At 38.4% G+C, this 17,299-nt stretch overlaps 1 long non-coding RNA gene across 2 annotated transcripts in view; it reads right to left on the reverse strand.

Annotated features, from left to right (window-relative positions):
* Positions 1-17,299, reverse strand: part of LOC143680780 (uncharacterized) — a 95,827-nt gene that overhangs the window by 51,901 nt on the left and 26,627 nt on the right. For both annotated transcript variants that reach the window (XR_013174177.1, XR_013174176.1), the window contains exon 2: positions 4,062-4,240. This is a non-coding gene — a long non-coding RNA (uncharacterized LOC143680780). The remainder of the gene's footprint in view (positions 1-4,061; positions 4,241-17,299) is intronic.

The following is a 17,299-nucleotide window of genomic DNA, read 5'->3' on the forward strand; positions in this document are numbered from 1 at the left end:
GATAATTAGCTAAAAGTAAGTATATTCTGGATAGAATAAAATAAAAAATTGAGAATTCCTGAATTTCTTGGAACCACAACTGATTTCTGCTTGGCTTCTTAATCTTTGAACATATTTTATGTTAAGAAATCAAAGGAATAGCTTTCAGATATTTTTCAATTTTCTTTTTTTTTTGCTTATGTAGTTAAATCAATTTTTCCTTTTTCTTTTAGCTCACTTAAGTAAATTTTTTAATAGAGCATCAGATTTTACCAAGCACATTTTACTTTTAAGGAGTATTTCTATGACTTGAAAATTGAATATTTGGTATGTTTTATATCTGATAATTTTTTGTGTGAAAGGGTACGTTTTTTGTTTTTTGTTATTCCATATGCTGTATGGTGGGGTCACATTTCATTCTTTTTCCATGTGAATATCCCGTTATTGCAGCACCACTTGTCGAATTTTGTTTGTTTGTTATATATTTTTTTGTTTTGCTTGTTTGTTTGTTTGGGGGGAAGTGCATGGACCAGGAATTGAACCCCAGTCTCCCTCATGGCAGGCGAGAATTCTACCACTGAACTACCCTTGCACCCCCCAAGGGTATGTTTTTGAACCTAGCAATATGTCTTAACTTTGCTAGGCTGTTATCACAAATACCACAAACTGGCTGGAAGACTTGCTTCCTTCCAGGGTCAGTAGAATTCTGGCTGGCTAGAAATCCTTGGGTATGTTAGCCTTTCCATCATGTGGTGTTATCCTTTCCTTTCTACTCCAGTTTTCCCCTGACTTTCAGTTTATGGATCTTCCCTGTGGCTTCCTTTGAATATGACTGAATTTCTTTGTTTTATAAAGGCCTCCAGTAATCAGATTAAGACCTACCCTCACAGTGAGGCCACACCCAAACTAAAGTAACATCTTCGAGAGATCCCATTAGGCCACGCCCATGGCATCACACACTAAGACCAAGAGTGTATGCTTAGTGGAGTACATAATTCAGTACACCACAGAACAGTAGTCTGAAAAGACATATATCACAGGGATATAGCAGAGACAGCTGGCTGACTTCCACAGTTCTAAGCTTCTCTCTCCAGTGAAGAGACCTTGATGGAAAGTGACTAATTTCCAAGTCCACTTTTCTCTATGGAACTATTTGACAATTTTGGACCATATAATGTTAACGGAAGTGATGTGTACCACTTGTAGGCCAAGGAATTGAAGTCATCATTCTGTTTTCTCCACACTCTCTTCTCTTTCCATGATGACCTTTGAGGTCACAAGTAGAAGACTGCAACGTCACAAAATTAAGATAGCTGAGATCCCTGAGGCTTGGAAGATAGCTGCTCAGAAAACTCTCTGACAAAGAATATCTATCTAGTCTTTATAGGAGCAAGAAGCAAACATTTACAGTGTTACACTCTTGAAATTTGTATCCTGTCTAATACAAATGATTGATCAATGAACAATAAAAACAGAAAATATTTTTACTTTCTTTTTCATTTTCCTTTATATTTCTAACTTTTTTCATGGACATGCACCATATATGCAATTAGAAAAATCAGGAAATTAGTTCCTATGTGGGGAAAAAAGAACCATTTGATCTTCCAATCTCAGTAATTTTCTTCTTATTTCTTGTAATTTTGCAAAACTTACCTCTTTCCATCAGATATCAAAAAAGACTTTTCCTTAAGATAAAGTTATCTGGAAATACCAATAAATCCTCTTCCATCTTGTGGATATGGTAAATACAGTACCACAGCGCAGGGGTATATGTCATTTTTAAAATATTGATTATCTAGATGCATGTCAACTGGAAATCAAAGGTCACAGCAGATCTGAGCACTCTAAAAAATTAAAGGTCACAAAAACAACCAGCACCTTTAACCAGATAGCATTCATTATTTATGTTTATATGTCTCTACCATATTTTTTTAAATATTAAAAGGAAAATAAAAAAAAAAACTAATCTTTTGACCCGCACAAATATTTCATGATTTTATATCATATAATTTATATTATAATGATATTGCAACTGCGCCACAAACCTGCAATTCTCAACTAATCTCCATGTACTCCAGGCTTCCTGGAGATGGTGGGGCAATATTTCTAGCTCAAACCAATGAATTGCATGCAGAAGTAATGTGTAGCTTCCAGACTGAGGCCGTGACAATCCCCAGAGGCTTCTCCACAGATTTTCACCTCCTGTATCAATAAATATGGAAGACTAATGTTGCAATGACAAAGTAAAGATCAAAACATTCTGGATCCTATGAGTCATTGTTTAAAATAAGCTGCCCTGGAGATCTATCACGTAAACTGAAGACTTTTAGGTATTGTGATGGTCTGAAAGGATTATGCACCCTAGAACAGCCAGGTTTTAATCCTGATCCAATCTTGTGAAGGCAGCCATTTCTTTTCATCTCTATTCACTACTGTAGGTTGGAAACTTGATTTGATTATCGCCACATAGATATGATATACCCAAATGTGGGTATTAAGCATTGGTTAGAAGGAGATGTGACTCCACCCATTCCACGTGGGTCTTGATTAGTTTACTGGAATCCTTTAAAAGAAGAAACATTTTGGAGAGAGCCACAGAGTCACCACCAGAACCACCAGAGCCCGTGCAGCCAGAGGCCTTTGGAAATGAAGAAGGAAAATGCACCTGGGGGAGCTTCATGAAACAAGAAGCCTGGAAAGAAAATTATCAGACTTCACCATGTTCACCATGTGCCTTTTCAATTAATAGAAAAACCCTGAACCTCATCAGCCTTCCTTGAGCGAAGGTGACCTCTTGTTGGTGCCTTAATTTGGACATCTCTATAGCCTTGCTTTAATTGGGACATTTTCACAGCCTTTGAAATGTAAACTTGCAACTTAATAAACTCCCCCCTTTTAAAAGCCATTCTGTTTCTGCTCTATCACCTTCCAGCAGCTAGCAAAATAGAACGGGTATTAACACACTGAGGTTTCTAGATGAGTTTGTTACTGAAGCCTAGCCTAGCCTTACCTGACTAATGCAGGACCTTCAACCTTCTCCCTTTGAATTCTGTAGCATTTCAATCCATTCGCTACAAAGGTCCTTATCTCTATGTAAGCTTTGGGCATTGTTATTTAAACAAAGTCTTTGCTGAGTTAGAACAGGACTATTGAGACCTCTTATTCCTTGCCCTATAGAAAGCATGATGTAAATATATGTGGGTATTAACAGCAGCACATCACAAACTAGTGTATAAATTTATGTACATAAAAGATTCATAGGGTTCTGACCAGTTACACTCCTGATATGCATCTGTAGAAAACAAAACAAGACAGAAACAACAAAATTGATTAACTTTTCTACTTTTTCTCTGTAAACCATATCAAAATATTTAATGCCATTTGTTCATTTGAAGGCAATACAGACAAGAAGTACCAAGAAATCAATTTCTTCTGTTAAAAAAAAAGTGGTAAGGTAAAAGTATCTTAGATATGCATTTAAAAGCAACAACACTCAGTGGCAGGAAATACTATGTACATGGTAGAAACTTATCAAAAACAATTAATACAACAAAGAAAAATGTTAATATAAACTAAAACTTACTGGGCTAAGTCTATAAATGAGAACGTGTAAATTAATTACCATTTCATCTCGCTTAGCTAAAGGAGGCAGTTATGTTTGGAATCCAAGTCATTCCTTTCTGCACTGCCTCACTTATGCCAAGTGGTTTTAGGGGAAGCACACCCTCAAGTCTCCCAGGACAACCAAAAACATACACTCTGGTCCTTCCTTTTGCTATATTCCAAAAGAAATATAAACTCTCATAAGCAGCTATGAGGCCCATCTGTGACGCATATACTCAGGTACACATCGGACTATATTTTCTTGTGAAGCATCTTACCACAGCATAAATCTGTGAAACAGCTAAATCAACCTGAAAATAACATCTCTAATTCCTAAATATTTTAACTTCGCACATTGGTGTGCTTTACTGTTTGCACAGTTTTTCAGAATGAAATGGCTGAGTAGAGATAGTGGAAGGTGAGAGAAGACTTGTAATCACCAAGTTTTGCAAACCACCCACCGTCCCAACCCAACTCACCTCAGGAGTGCATTGAGCTATTGGAGTCTCAGAAACTAACGGGAAGCAGGGAAAGGAGGGGCAGGCCATAGGCGCCTTCTTGATCTTGCTCCATCCCACACCTCCTCCAATGTGTAAGTGGTGAAATGAACTCCTGAAAAACACTTTCCTTTTCTGCAACATTGTTTAAAGGTAGCCTCCTGAGAGAACAGATAACAAGCAAAATATTCAGCAGAACATTCTCAATGTTCCTGATTAAAATTGCAACTAATGTTTCCTGAGCATTCTCTTTCACACTTTGTTATCTCAGAGAAGAAAAACTTGTTCCAACTTCTCACTTGACACTCTTGAGTATTCTAAGTAACAGAATTTCTCACCACACTGGAGGGGTTATGCTGAAAATCTCTTCTTGCTGGCTTATCAAATATTATTGCAAATGTGGAATTTAATATGACTGTCTAAATATGCTATGCACCTCTCCCCAGTTTTTCTTTTCTTCACAAAATTGTAGTCACTCATTGAAATAAATAATGCTATGTGTGGTATGCTGTACAGTAGCAAGCTTTGTCAGAAATATTTAAACAATTTTATTTAATTCAACTGTGTAATCTGACTCTCAGACTTCAGTTCTTCTTGGTTCAACCTCAACATTATTTGAATTCTACCTCTTCTGTATTAGTGTAACTATGGTCCAACTCATCAACTCTCACATAAGAGGATCTTTTTCAGTTCCTTTACTGTCTGTCCCATTCAGGCTATACTGCAAAGTTTTGTTCTCCAGGACAAATCTCATTGTGTCATAATTAAAATCTATTGTCTCTTTTCTATGACCTTCAAGACAAAATCTAAACTTATTAGCATTGCAGACAGACCTTTTCCAAGTTTTTATCTCAATTCATGCAACTCCCGCACTGTGTATAATATCCTCCAGTCTCATTGAACGCTTCAGATTTTGGGAAATTATTCCTGAATAAATCAGGACTGATTTTACATATGCCTATGCTTAGGATGCCTTCTGCAATTTCTTAACTTGAAGAAGAAGGAGGAAGAGGAGGCAGAGGAGAAGAAGAAGGTCTTCTGCTGTTTCTTCAAGAGCCAACTCAAATTGTATTTTCTTTTCGAAGTGTATTGGTTATCTATTTTACAATATAATAAATTACTCTAAAACCTAACCATATAAAACAAGAAACGTTTTTATCTCACACTTCCTTGGTGAGGAATTTGGATGGAGCTTGGCTCTGGTTCTGGTGGAGGGAATTTCTTGCAGTGCAGATGTTGGCTAGTGCTGAAGTCTTAGCTGGGCTGAAGGATCCACATCCCAAGATGACTCAGTCACATGCTTAATGGCAATATTTCCTTGCTTGCTGTTTGCAGGAGGTCTCAGTTCCTCACAAGGGGAGGCTCCCCATAGGACTGCTTAAGTGTCCTGATGACATGGCAGCTGGCCCAGAACCACTAACCCAAGTGCGAGCAAGGGGGAAATCTTTTATGAGAGACACCATTGGTTCTGCCACATTCCACACATTAAAAGTGAGTCACTATGTCTGTTCAAACTCAAGGAAAGGGGAATTAGTCTCCACCTCTTGCAGGGAGGATTATTAAGGAATAAAGAATAAGCAACTTGCAAAGTTTTACCTGAATATCATAAAAATATCAACCTGGATACAGCAATAAATATAGCAGAGCCTCTACCATCAAAAAGTACCTTTCTCCCCATGGGAAAGGAGGCAACCATTAACAAATTATTAAGATAATTTCAGGCACAAAGTTATGAAGAAGAAAGTGTCATCTGAGGAGATGACATTTAAGTTGAGATCTGAATACCAAAGATCTAATGAAACAGCAGTGAAAACTGACAAGATCATCATCTATGGGAAAGATACCACATTATCAAAGGATATGAAAGTAAAACTTGGGGTAAGTATACTGTCGTTCCATTTCAATAAGATACCATTTTTCTCCAAAATATTCTATATATTCAGTGCTATTCCAATCAATATCCCAAGAACATTTTTTGTGGAAATTGACAACCTGATTTTAAAATGTGTAATGGAAGATCAAACAGACAGGAAGAGCCAAGACAATTTTGGAAAATAAGGGAACAATGAGATGTAAGATTTGCTTAACATTTATTAAATCTTATTGTAAAGGTATTGAATTAAGAGAATGTGATATAACTGTAAGGATAGTGAATTGTATCAATGGAACTTAATTTTTAAAATTAGAAAAAAATAGAAATGGATTCTGTCTACTCTCTCTCTCTCTTTCTCTCTCTCTCTCTCTATATATAGTAGATCAAAAAGCTAAATGTAAAACCTTACACATTTAAAAAAAAAATTATAGAAAAATATCTTTATAACCCCAGAGTAGGAAAGATTTTCTTAAATAAGACCCCAAAATAATATATATATATATAACAAAAAACATTTTATAAATCCAAGTAAAATATATAATATACATAAAAAATTTATAAATCCAAATACTTAAAATATTAAAAAGACAACATTAAAATAGAGAAATGAAAAGACTCAGACCAGAACTAATAATTTGCAATTCATATAACTAACAAGGCAATAGTATCCTGCATATATACAGAACACATACAAAGCCAATAAGAAAAAGAGAAAACACCTAATGGAAAAAAGGAAAACTGGATATTAACAGACTAGGTCATTCATAGAAAAAAAAATCTGAATTGTTAATAAATGTATGGAAAGATGTCACCCCTGCTAATAATCATGGAAATGAAAATTAGAACTACAATGTGATACCATTTAAACCCCCATAAAGTTTGGAAAACATTGAAAAAAAAGACTGACAACAGTTAGGTCTATAAAAAATGTAGACAACTGGGAGCTCTGGAAAACTATTGCTGGCAGAACAAGTTAGTGCAAGCACTTTGGAGAACAGTATGTCAGTGGTATGAAAGACGTGTGTACCATATAATCCCCCAAATCCCTCCACTAGGTATATATCTTACAGTAGTGCTCTAGGATATATGTATAGCCTGGAGAACTGTGGGGACTCCTTAAGACCTTTCTTTCATGGAGTCTATAAAGTCAAACTATTTTCATAATGTGCTGAGATATTATTTGCTTTCTCACGTTTGATTTTGCACAGGTGAACAGTGGAGTTTTCCAGAGGTTACAGGGTGCATACAGGTACTGCACGCCATACCCAGGAGACTGGGTACCTCTTAGGGGGAAGGAAGTGGAATGGAATCAGAGTGGGATCCAAAAGGGAAACAGTCATATGTGTGACATTATATTTCTTGAGCTGGGAGGCAGTTACCTCTGTGTACATACTGTCCTTTATACATGTTTCTGTAGCTGAATTATTCCATAATAAAATAAAAGTCCATCACAATTAAAAAGAATAATGAATTCTGAATTATTCCATAATAAAATAAAAGTCCATCACAATTAAAAAGAATAATGAATTTATCAAGCATAGGAAAAAAGAAAGTAATCATATAAAACTGATTGATAATCTTTCTTGTAACTGTAAGTAGCTGTAAAACGCTCATTAGCTTTCTGTGAATCTTTTTCCTGGATCACATATTAAAGAGATAAAGTGTCCCATTGTGTGTTAATATAAACTAACCATATTTACCAGTCACACATTATTATGTTTAGACAAGCCTTTTAGTAATCATAAATTCTGTCATTGCTTATGGCTTTTTGAGGACAGAAGAATGAAAGGATTTCATAGATAGTCATTCATTCATCCGTTGCATGTTTTTGTAGGTAGTTCACTAGAGAAAAAAAGAGCAAAATCTTGGATGGGAAGGGCCCATATTTGGCTTCCAGTCCTGCCTACTATGCATTTATTGTGCAATTTACACACCTGTGAACCTTCGTTCCTTATTTATAAAGTGGGGATAATAATATGTTTAGAATAAGGGTGTAAGTGTAGGGTGTGCCTGGTGAAAAGAGGCTTCAATATTTTTAACCCAAGACATGGCCTTTTGGGGCGGGAGAGGTATTTGTTCTTGTCTTTGGAATTCGCAATTAAGCAATATTATCTTCCTTTCATTCCTTTTTAAACGTCCTTAACTCCCTGGTAGTGATCTAGGGAGGGGTGGAAGTGGGAGTCCATCCTCCTGAGCACAGGTAACAAGGTGCATTTTCTGAAAACAATTTAAAAACAATGACACTGACTAAAAGCCTATCTGCTGTTTAGTACCACCACATGCTGGCAATTCTGAATAACTGTCAATGCTAAAACTCTGCTCCTCTCCTACGTAGACCACTCCCACTGCTCACCCCATGGTGTGCCACTGCTATGTATAAACACCTTCCTTCCCTGTAGTACTCACCTGGCACTACTCTGGCCCTATTCAAACACAGAAATCTGCATGCTCTGCAGCTAACTCTGAAGCAGCTGAAGGTGTCTGAAGAAAAGCACACAAGCCAGCAACTCCATTTTTCCATTCATGACCTCAAATCTCAAATGGGCAAACACACCGCTGGGCACTGGCCTAGATTTTCCTGGTATATTTGTTTTCCTATTATCCTAAATTACAATTTCAAATGAAGATGGAAACTCCTTCATTTTCCACCACCAAGTATAGCATTCTTACCTGTAAAGTCAAGCTTTCCCTCTCCTCTTCTTCCCTGAGCTAATAGATGAGGTGTTCCTGCTCTTAAGTGCTTCTCCACTTGTACTCTGCATCACATCCTCTCTCACCTGTTCCAGGACTTGAGGAGTACAGCAACTTCCCTCTCTCAATTGGATAATTATACTAATAGACTGAAAACTCCAATCTGTGAGATATGCTATGTATAAACTGTAGGCAAATGAATGAATGGATGGATGGATGGATTGATAGATTAGACAGACAGACAGATAGGAAGATAGATAGATAGTTCCCTTGACCCCACTACCCATACAGTTACAATTCCATTTATTTGCTTCCTCCCCCAGCAAGACTTCTCAAAAGTGATGTCTAAAGTCATTCTCTCCATTCCCTCACTTCCTATCCTCTCATCAATCTAATCTAGCTAGGATTTGTCTCTACAATTCCACAGAAACTGTACAAAGCAAGTTGACCAATGGCCTCCATCATGTCGAAGCCAATATCACTTCTCTCCCTTATCTTAAACTCTCAGCAGCACTCAGCTATTTTGCTACTCTCTCCTCCCTGAAACATTTTTTTTCTCTTGTGGCACAATATTTTCATGTTAGTCTTTCTGCCTCACCAGCTCACATCCTTGGCTGGTTTGGTGATTTCACTACCTCTATTTGACCTCTTCTTTAGCTGTATTTTCTCCTTAGATGATCTCATTCACATCTTTTGATACCACCTATACACCTATACAGTTTATCCTCACAAGTCTTTATTTCCAATTCTGACTTCTCTGAACTCTTTGTCTAAAAGGCATTCATTTCAATTTTAACATGTATAAACACAAGTCTTGGTTTTCCACCATGTATGTTCTTCCACCATCTTATCAGCAAATAGCACGGCAGCCCATCCAGTGGCTCAATCCAAAAACCTAATGTTACCTTTTCTCCTTTTTTTTCTTATATCCCAAATTCAACCCATCTGCAAATCTTATCTCCAAAATAGATCCAAATGCTAACCATCTCTTTCCACTGTTATCATGGTAGTCTCAGCCATCATCATCTTTTACCTGCGCTACTGAAATCCCCTCCTGTTTGCCTATCCACTACTCTTGTTCCAAAAATTCTATATTCATACAGAAGCAAGAGTGGGCTTTCAGAAATACAAATCAAATCATATCACTTCCCTGGTGAAAACCCTCCGATAACCTTCCATAGTAGCTAGAATAAAATCCAAACTCCTCACTACGGCCTAAAAGCCCTTGCATTTCACTGCCTTCACTCTGCCTAGGTGAGTTCACCTCGTGCAGCTTTTGCCCTTGTTCAATCCATGTTAGCAATACTGACTTTCTTCTTCTTTCTTGGATGTGTCAAGGCCCTTGCATTCAGATACTAGTGTTGCCTGGATGATTAAGGTTTATGTCTGTTGTCCTGATGTCTTACCCTCTTGAGTATTTGTCCCAGACTTGTCTTTTTAAAAACAAAGCTTATTGGATCCAAGATGGCGTCTTAGTAAGGTACATGCGTTTTAGTTCCTCCGACTCCAAATCAACTAATAGGTGAACAGAAACAGTACAAACAGCTCCCGGGGCTACAGCAGGGAATGGACACACAGCGTAACCAAGTCTGGGCTGGCTAGTCTGACTGCGAAACTCAGCTGCGGTGAGTGAGATCCCCGAGCGGCGGGCGATTTCCCGAGCAGCCGCAGCTGCGGCGGTCCGAGCTAATCCCTCCCTCCTTCCGGGGCTGGCTGAGAGACTCGGAGAGACAAGCTTCCCAGCCAAGGCGGCCGGCGCCACACTTTTGCGGGCGGCTTCGAGTCCGCGACTACAAGTCTCGGATCAGAGGGCTATCCAAAGTCTGGGCTGGCAAGTCTGGTTGCGAGACTTGGCTGCGGCGAGACCCCCGAGCGGCCGCAGTTGCGGCGGTCCGAGCTAATCCCTCCCTCCTTCCGGGGCTGGCTGAGAGACTCGGAGAGACAAGCTTCCCAGCCAAGGCGGCCGGCGCCACACTTTTGCGGGCGGCTTCGAGTCCGCGACTACAAGTCTCGGATCAGAGGGCTATCCAAAGTCTGGGCTGGCAAGTCTGATTGCGAGACTTGGCTGCGGCGAGACCCCCGAGCGGCCGCAGCTGCGGCGGTCCGAGCTAATCCCTCCCTCCTTCCCGGGCCGGCTGAGAGTATCGGAGAAGTAAGTTCCCCAAGCCGAGGCAGGCGGCGCCCTTCTTTTGCGGGCGGCTTCGAGTCTCGGCTTTAAGTCCGCGGCTACGAGTCCCGGATCAGAGGGCTATCCAAAGTCTGGGCTGGCTAGACTGACTGCGAGACTCGGCTGCAGTGAGACCCCCGAGCGGCGTGTGATTTCCCGATCAGCGGCAGCTGCGGTGGTCCGAGCTACTCCCTCCCCCCTTTCTGGGCCGGCTGAGAGTATTGGAGAAGCAAGTTTCCCAAGCCGAGGCAGGTGGCACCCCTCTTTTGCGGGCGGCTTCGAGTCTCTGCTTCGAGTCCGCGGATACGAGTCTCAGATAGGAGGGCTATCCAAGCCGCGGAAGCCCCCCCACCACGGGAGGCTTCCTGGTCCGGGGGGGAATCCCCCAGGCCCGCTGCGGCCCGCAACCAGCCACAGGGTCCCCTCAAGCCATGGCAGCTGACGCCCCCACCACGCACGGCCCCTGAACCAACAGAGAGATTTGGATCCGAAATCCCCAGGCCACGGAGATCGGTGACTGGGGGAGACCCATTCCAAACACTTGAGACAAACGTGTGCCACGTGCGACACGTACTGGGCAAGATAAGAAAAACAGATCCCAGAGATTTCACAGAAAAATCTTACAACCTTGTTGGGTCCAACACCCAGAGAAATCTGAATAAATGCCCAGAAGCCAGCACCAGAAGATAACTGTCCACGCTCAAAAGATTGAGAATATGGCCCAGTCAAAGGAACAAACCAATAGCTCAAATGAGACACAAGAGCTGAGACAACTAATCCTGAATATACGAACAGAAATGGAAAACCTCTTCAAAAATGAAATCGATAAATTGAGGGAGGACATGAAGAGGACATGGGCTGAACATAAAGAAGAAATAGAAAAACTGAAAAAACAAATCGCAGAACTTATGGAAGTGAAGGATAAAGTAGCAAACATAGAAAAAATAATGGATAGTTACAATGATAGATTTAAAGAGACAGAAGATAGAATTAGTGATTTGGAGGATGGAACATCTGAATTCCAAAAAGAAACAGAAACTATAGGGAAAAGAATGGAGAAATTTGAACAGGGTATCAGGGAACTCAAGGACAATATGAACCGCACAAATATACGTGTTGTGGGTGTCCCAGAAGGAGAAGAGAAGGGAAAAGGAGGAGAAAAACTAATGGAAGAAATTTTCACTGAAAATTTCCCAACTCTTATGAAAGACCTAAAATTACAGATCCAAGAAGTGCAGCGCACCCCAAAGAGATTAGACCCAAATAGGCGTTCTCCAAGACATTTACTAGTTAGAATGTCAGAGGTCAATGAGAAAGAGAGGATCTTGAAAGCAGCAAGAGAAAAACAATCCATCACATACAAGGGAAACCCAATAAGACTATGTGTAGATTTCTCAGCAGAAACCATGGAAGCTAGAAGACAGTGGGATGATATATTTAAAATACTAAAAGAGAAAAACTGCCAACCAAGACTCCTATATCCAGCAAAATTATCCTTCAAAAATGAGGGAGAAATTAAAACATTCTCAGACAAAAAGTCACTGAAAGAATTCGTGACCAAGAGACCAGCTCTGCAAGAAATACTAAAGGGAGCACTAGAGTCAGATACAAAAAGACAGAAGAGAGAGATATGGAAAAGAGTGTAGAAAGAAGGAAAATTAGATATGATATATATAATACAAAAGGCAAAATGTTAGAGGAAAATATTATCCAAACAGTAATAACACTAAATGTCAATGGACTGAATTCCCCAATCAAAAGACATAGATTGGCAGAATGGATTAAAAAGCAGGATCCTTCTATATGCTGTCTACAGGAAACACATCTTAGACCCAAAGATAAACATAGGTTGAAAGTGAAAGGTTGGGAAAAGATATTTCATGCAAATAACAACCAGAAAAGAGCAGGAGTGGCTATACTAATATCCAACAAAGTAGACTTCAAATGTAAAGCAGTTAAAAGAGACAAAGAAGGACACTATATACTAATAAAAGGAACAATTAAACAAGAAGACATAACAATCATAAATATTTATGCACCAAACCAGAATGCCCCAAAATACGTGAGGAATACACTGCAAACACTGAAAAGGGAAATAGACTCATATACTATAATAGTTGGAGACTTCAACTCACCACTCTCATCAAGGGACAGAACATCTAGACAGAAGATCAACAAAGAAATAGAGAATCTGAATATTACTATAAATGAACTAGACTTAATAGACATTTATAGGACATTACATCCCACAACAGCAGGATACACCTTTTTCTCAAGTGCTCATGGATCATTCTCAAAAATAGACCATATGCTGGGTCACAAAGCAAGTCTTAACAAATTTAAAAAGATTGAAATCTTACACAACACTTTCTCGGACCATAAAGGAATGATGTTGGAAATCAATAATAGGCAGAGTGCCAGAAAATTCACAAATACATGGAGGCTCAACAACACACTCCTAAACAACGAGTGGGTCAAAGAAGAAATTGCAAGGGAAATTAGCAAATACCTCGAGGCGAATGAAAATGAAAACACAACATATCAAAACTTATGGGACGCAGCAAAGGCAGTGCTAAGAGGGAAATTTATTGCTCTAAATGCCTATATCAGAAAAGAAGAAAAGGCAAAAATTCAGGAATTAACTATCCATTTGGAAGAACTGGAGAAAGAACAGCAAGCTAACCCCAAAGCAAGCAAAAGGAAAGAAATAACAAGGATTAGAGCACAAATAAATGAAATTGAAAACATGAAAACAATAGAGAAAATCAATAAGGCCAGAAGTTGGTTCTATGAGAAAATCAATAAGATTGATGGGCCCTTAGCAAGATTGACAAAAAGAAGAAGAGAGAGGATGCAAATAAATAAGATCAGAAATGGAAGAGGAGACATAACTACTGACCTCACAGAAATAAAGGAGGTAATAACAGGATACTATGAACAACTTTACGCTAATAAATACAACAATTTAGAGGAAATGGACGGGTTCCTGGAAAGACATGAACAACCAACTTTGACTCAAGAAGACATAGATGATCTCAACAAACCAATCACAAGTAAAGAAATCGAAGCAGTCATTCAAAAGCTTCCTAAAAAGAAAAGTCCAGGACCAGACGGCTTCACATGTGAATTCTATCAAACATTCCAGAAAGAATTAGTACCAACTCTCCTCAAACTCTTCAAAAAAATCGAAGTGGAGGGAAAACTACCTAACTCATTCTATGAAGCCAACATTACCCTCATACCAAAACCAGGCAAAGATACTACAAGAAAAGAAAACTACAGGCCGATCTCTCTAATGAATATTGATGCAAAAATCCTCAATAAAATTCTAGCAAATCGTATTCAACAACACATTAAAAGAATTATTCATCATGACCAAGTAGGATTCATCCCAGGTATGCAAGGATGGTTCAACATAAGAAAATCAATTAATGTAATACACCATATCAACAAATTAAAGCAGAAAAATCACATGATCATCTCAATTGATGCAGAGAAGGCATTTGACAAGATTCAACATCCTTTCCTGTTGAAAACACTTCAAAGGATAGGAATACAAGGGAACTTCCTTAAAATGATAGAGGGAATATATGAAAAACCCACAGCTAATATCATCCTTAATGGGGAAAAATTGAAAACTTTCCCCCTAAGATCAGGAACAAGACAAGGATGTCCACTATCACCACTATTATTCAACATTGTGTTGGAGGTTCTAGCCAGAGCAATTAGACAAGAAAAAGAAATACAAGGCATCAAAATTGGAAAGGAAGAAGTAAAACTATCACTGTTTGCAGACGATATGATACTACACGTTGAAAACCCGGAAAAATCCACAACAAAACTACTAGAGCTAATAAATGAGTACAGCAAAGTAGCAGGTTACAAGATCAACATTCAAAAATCTGTAGCATTTCTATACACTAGCAATGAACAAGCGGAGGGGGAAATCAAGAAACGACTCCCATTTACAATTGCAACTAAAAGAATAAAATACCTAGGAATAAATTTAACTAAAGAGACAAAAGACCTATACAAAGAAAACTACAAAAAACTGTTAAAAGAAATCACAGAAGACCTAAACAGATGTAAGGGCATACCGTGTTCATGGATTGGAAGACTAAATATAGTTAAGATGTCAATCCTACCTAAATTGATTTACAGATTCAATGCAATACCAATCAAAATCCCAACAACTTATTTTTCAGAAATAGAAAAACCAATAAGCAAATTTATCTGGAAGGGCAGGGTGCCCCGAATTGCTAAAAACATCTTGAGGAAAAAAAACGAAGCTGGAGGTCTTGCGCTGCCAGATTTTAAGGCATATTATGAAGCCACAGTGGTCAAAACAGCATGGTATTGGCATAAAGATAGATATATCAACCAATGGAATTGAATAGAGTGCTCAGATATAGACCCTCTCATCTATGGTCATTTGATCTTTGATAAGGGAGTCAAGCCAACTCACCTGGGACAGAGCAGTCTCTTCAATAAATGCTGCCTAGAGAACTGGATATCCATATGCAAAAGAATGAAAGAAGACCCATATCTCACACCCTATACAAAAGTTAACTCAAAATGGATCAAAGATCTAAACATTAGGTCTAAGACCATAGAACAGTTAGAGGAAAATGTAGGGAGATATCTTATGAATCTTACAATTGGAGGCGGTTTTATGGACCTTACACCTAAAGCAAGAGCACTGAAGAAGGAAATAAATAAATGGGAACTCCTCAAAATTAAACACTTTTGTGCATCAAAGAACTTCATCAAGAAAGTAGAAAGACAGCCTACACAATGGGAATCAATATTTGGAAACGACATATCAGATAAAGGCCTAGTATCCAGAATTTATAATGAGATTGTTCAACTCAACAACAAAAAGATAGCCAACCCAATTACAAAATGGGAAAAAGACTTGAATAGACACCTCTCAGAGGAGGAAATACAAATGGCCAAAAGACACATGAAGAGATGCTCAATGTCCCTGGCCATTAGAGAAATGCAAATCAAAACCACAATGAGATATCATCTCACACCCACCAGAATGGCCACTATCAACAAAACAGAAAATGACAAGTGCTGGAGAGGATGCGGAGAAAGAGGCACACTTATCCACTGTTGGTGGGAATGTCAAATGGTGCAACCACTGTGGAAAGCAGTTTGGCGGTTCCTCAAAAAGCTGAATATAGAATTGCCATACGATTCAGCAATACCATTGCTGGGAATCTACTCAAAGGAATTAAGGGCAAAAACTCAAACAGACATTTGCACACCAATGTTTATAGCAGCGTTATTTACAATTGCAAAGAGATCGAAACAGCCAAAATGCCCATCAACAGACGAGTGGCTAAACAAACTGTGGTATATACATACGATGGAATATTATGCAGCGTTAAGACAGGATAAACTTATGAAGCATGTAATAACATGGATGGACCTAGAAAACATTATGCTGAGTGAGTCTAGCCAAAAGCTAAAAGACAAATACTGTATGGTCCCAATGATGTGAATCGACACTCGAGAATAAACTTGGAATATGTCATTGGTAACAGAGTTCAGCAGGAGTTAGAAACAGGGTAAGATAATGGGTAATCGGAGCTGATGGAATACAGACGGTGCAATAGGACTAGATACAAAAACTCAAAAATGGACAGCACAATAATACCTAATTGTAAAGTAATCATGTTAAAATACTGAACGAAGCTGCATCCGAGCTATAGGTTTTTGTTTTGTTTTGTTTTGTTTGTTTTGTTCTTATTATTATTACTTTTATTTTTTTCTCTATATTAACATTCTATATCTTTTTCTGTTATACTGCTAGTTCTTCTAAACCGATGCAAATATACTAAGAAACGATGATCATGCATCTATGTGATGATGTTAAGAAATACTGATTGCATATGTAGAATGGTATGATGTCTAAAAAAAAAAAAAAAATGGTCAGCACAATACTGCCTAATTGTAATGTAATTATCTTGGAACGCTGAATGAAGCTGCATCTGATCTATAGGTTTTTTTGTTTGTTTTGTTTTTTTTTCTCTTATATATTTTTGTACTTTTTATTTTTATTTGTGTTTTCTCTCTGTGTTATCACTTTATTTCTTTTTCTGTTGTAGTACTATTTCTTTCTCTAAATCGATGCATATGTACTGAGAAATGATGACCATACACCTATGTGATGATATTAAGAATTACTGATTGCATATGTAGAATGGATTGATTTCTATTGTTGTGTTAGTTAATTTTTTAATTAATAAAAAAAATTAAAAAAAAAACAAAGCTTATTAATAATTGCATTAAAATAAGCCAGCATAGAGTTGGTAGAACTTCACTTTTTACTTTCAGTTTCTGCCCTGATCTTGTCGACTAGTGGATGAGACCAATGTGCAGTGAACTAAGCTTTCACACTAACAAATTGGTTAATGCTGAAAGGCGAGCATTTTCTGTTTCCAGACTCTTTCCAAGGGAAAAGTAGCAAACAAGCTGGGC

This window comes from Tamandua tetradactyla, chromosome 4 (assembly GCF_023851605.1).
Source record: "Tamandua tetradactyla isolate mTamTet1 chromosome 4, mTamTet1.pri, whole genome shotgun sequence".
Classification (NCBI taxonomy): Eukaryota; Metazoa; Chordata; class Mammalia; order Pilosa; family Myrmecophagidae; genus Tamandua; species Tamandua tetradactyla.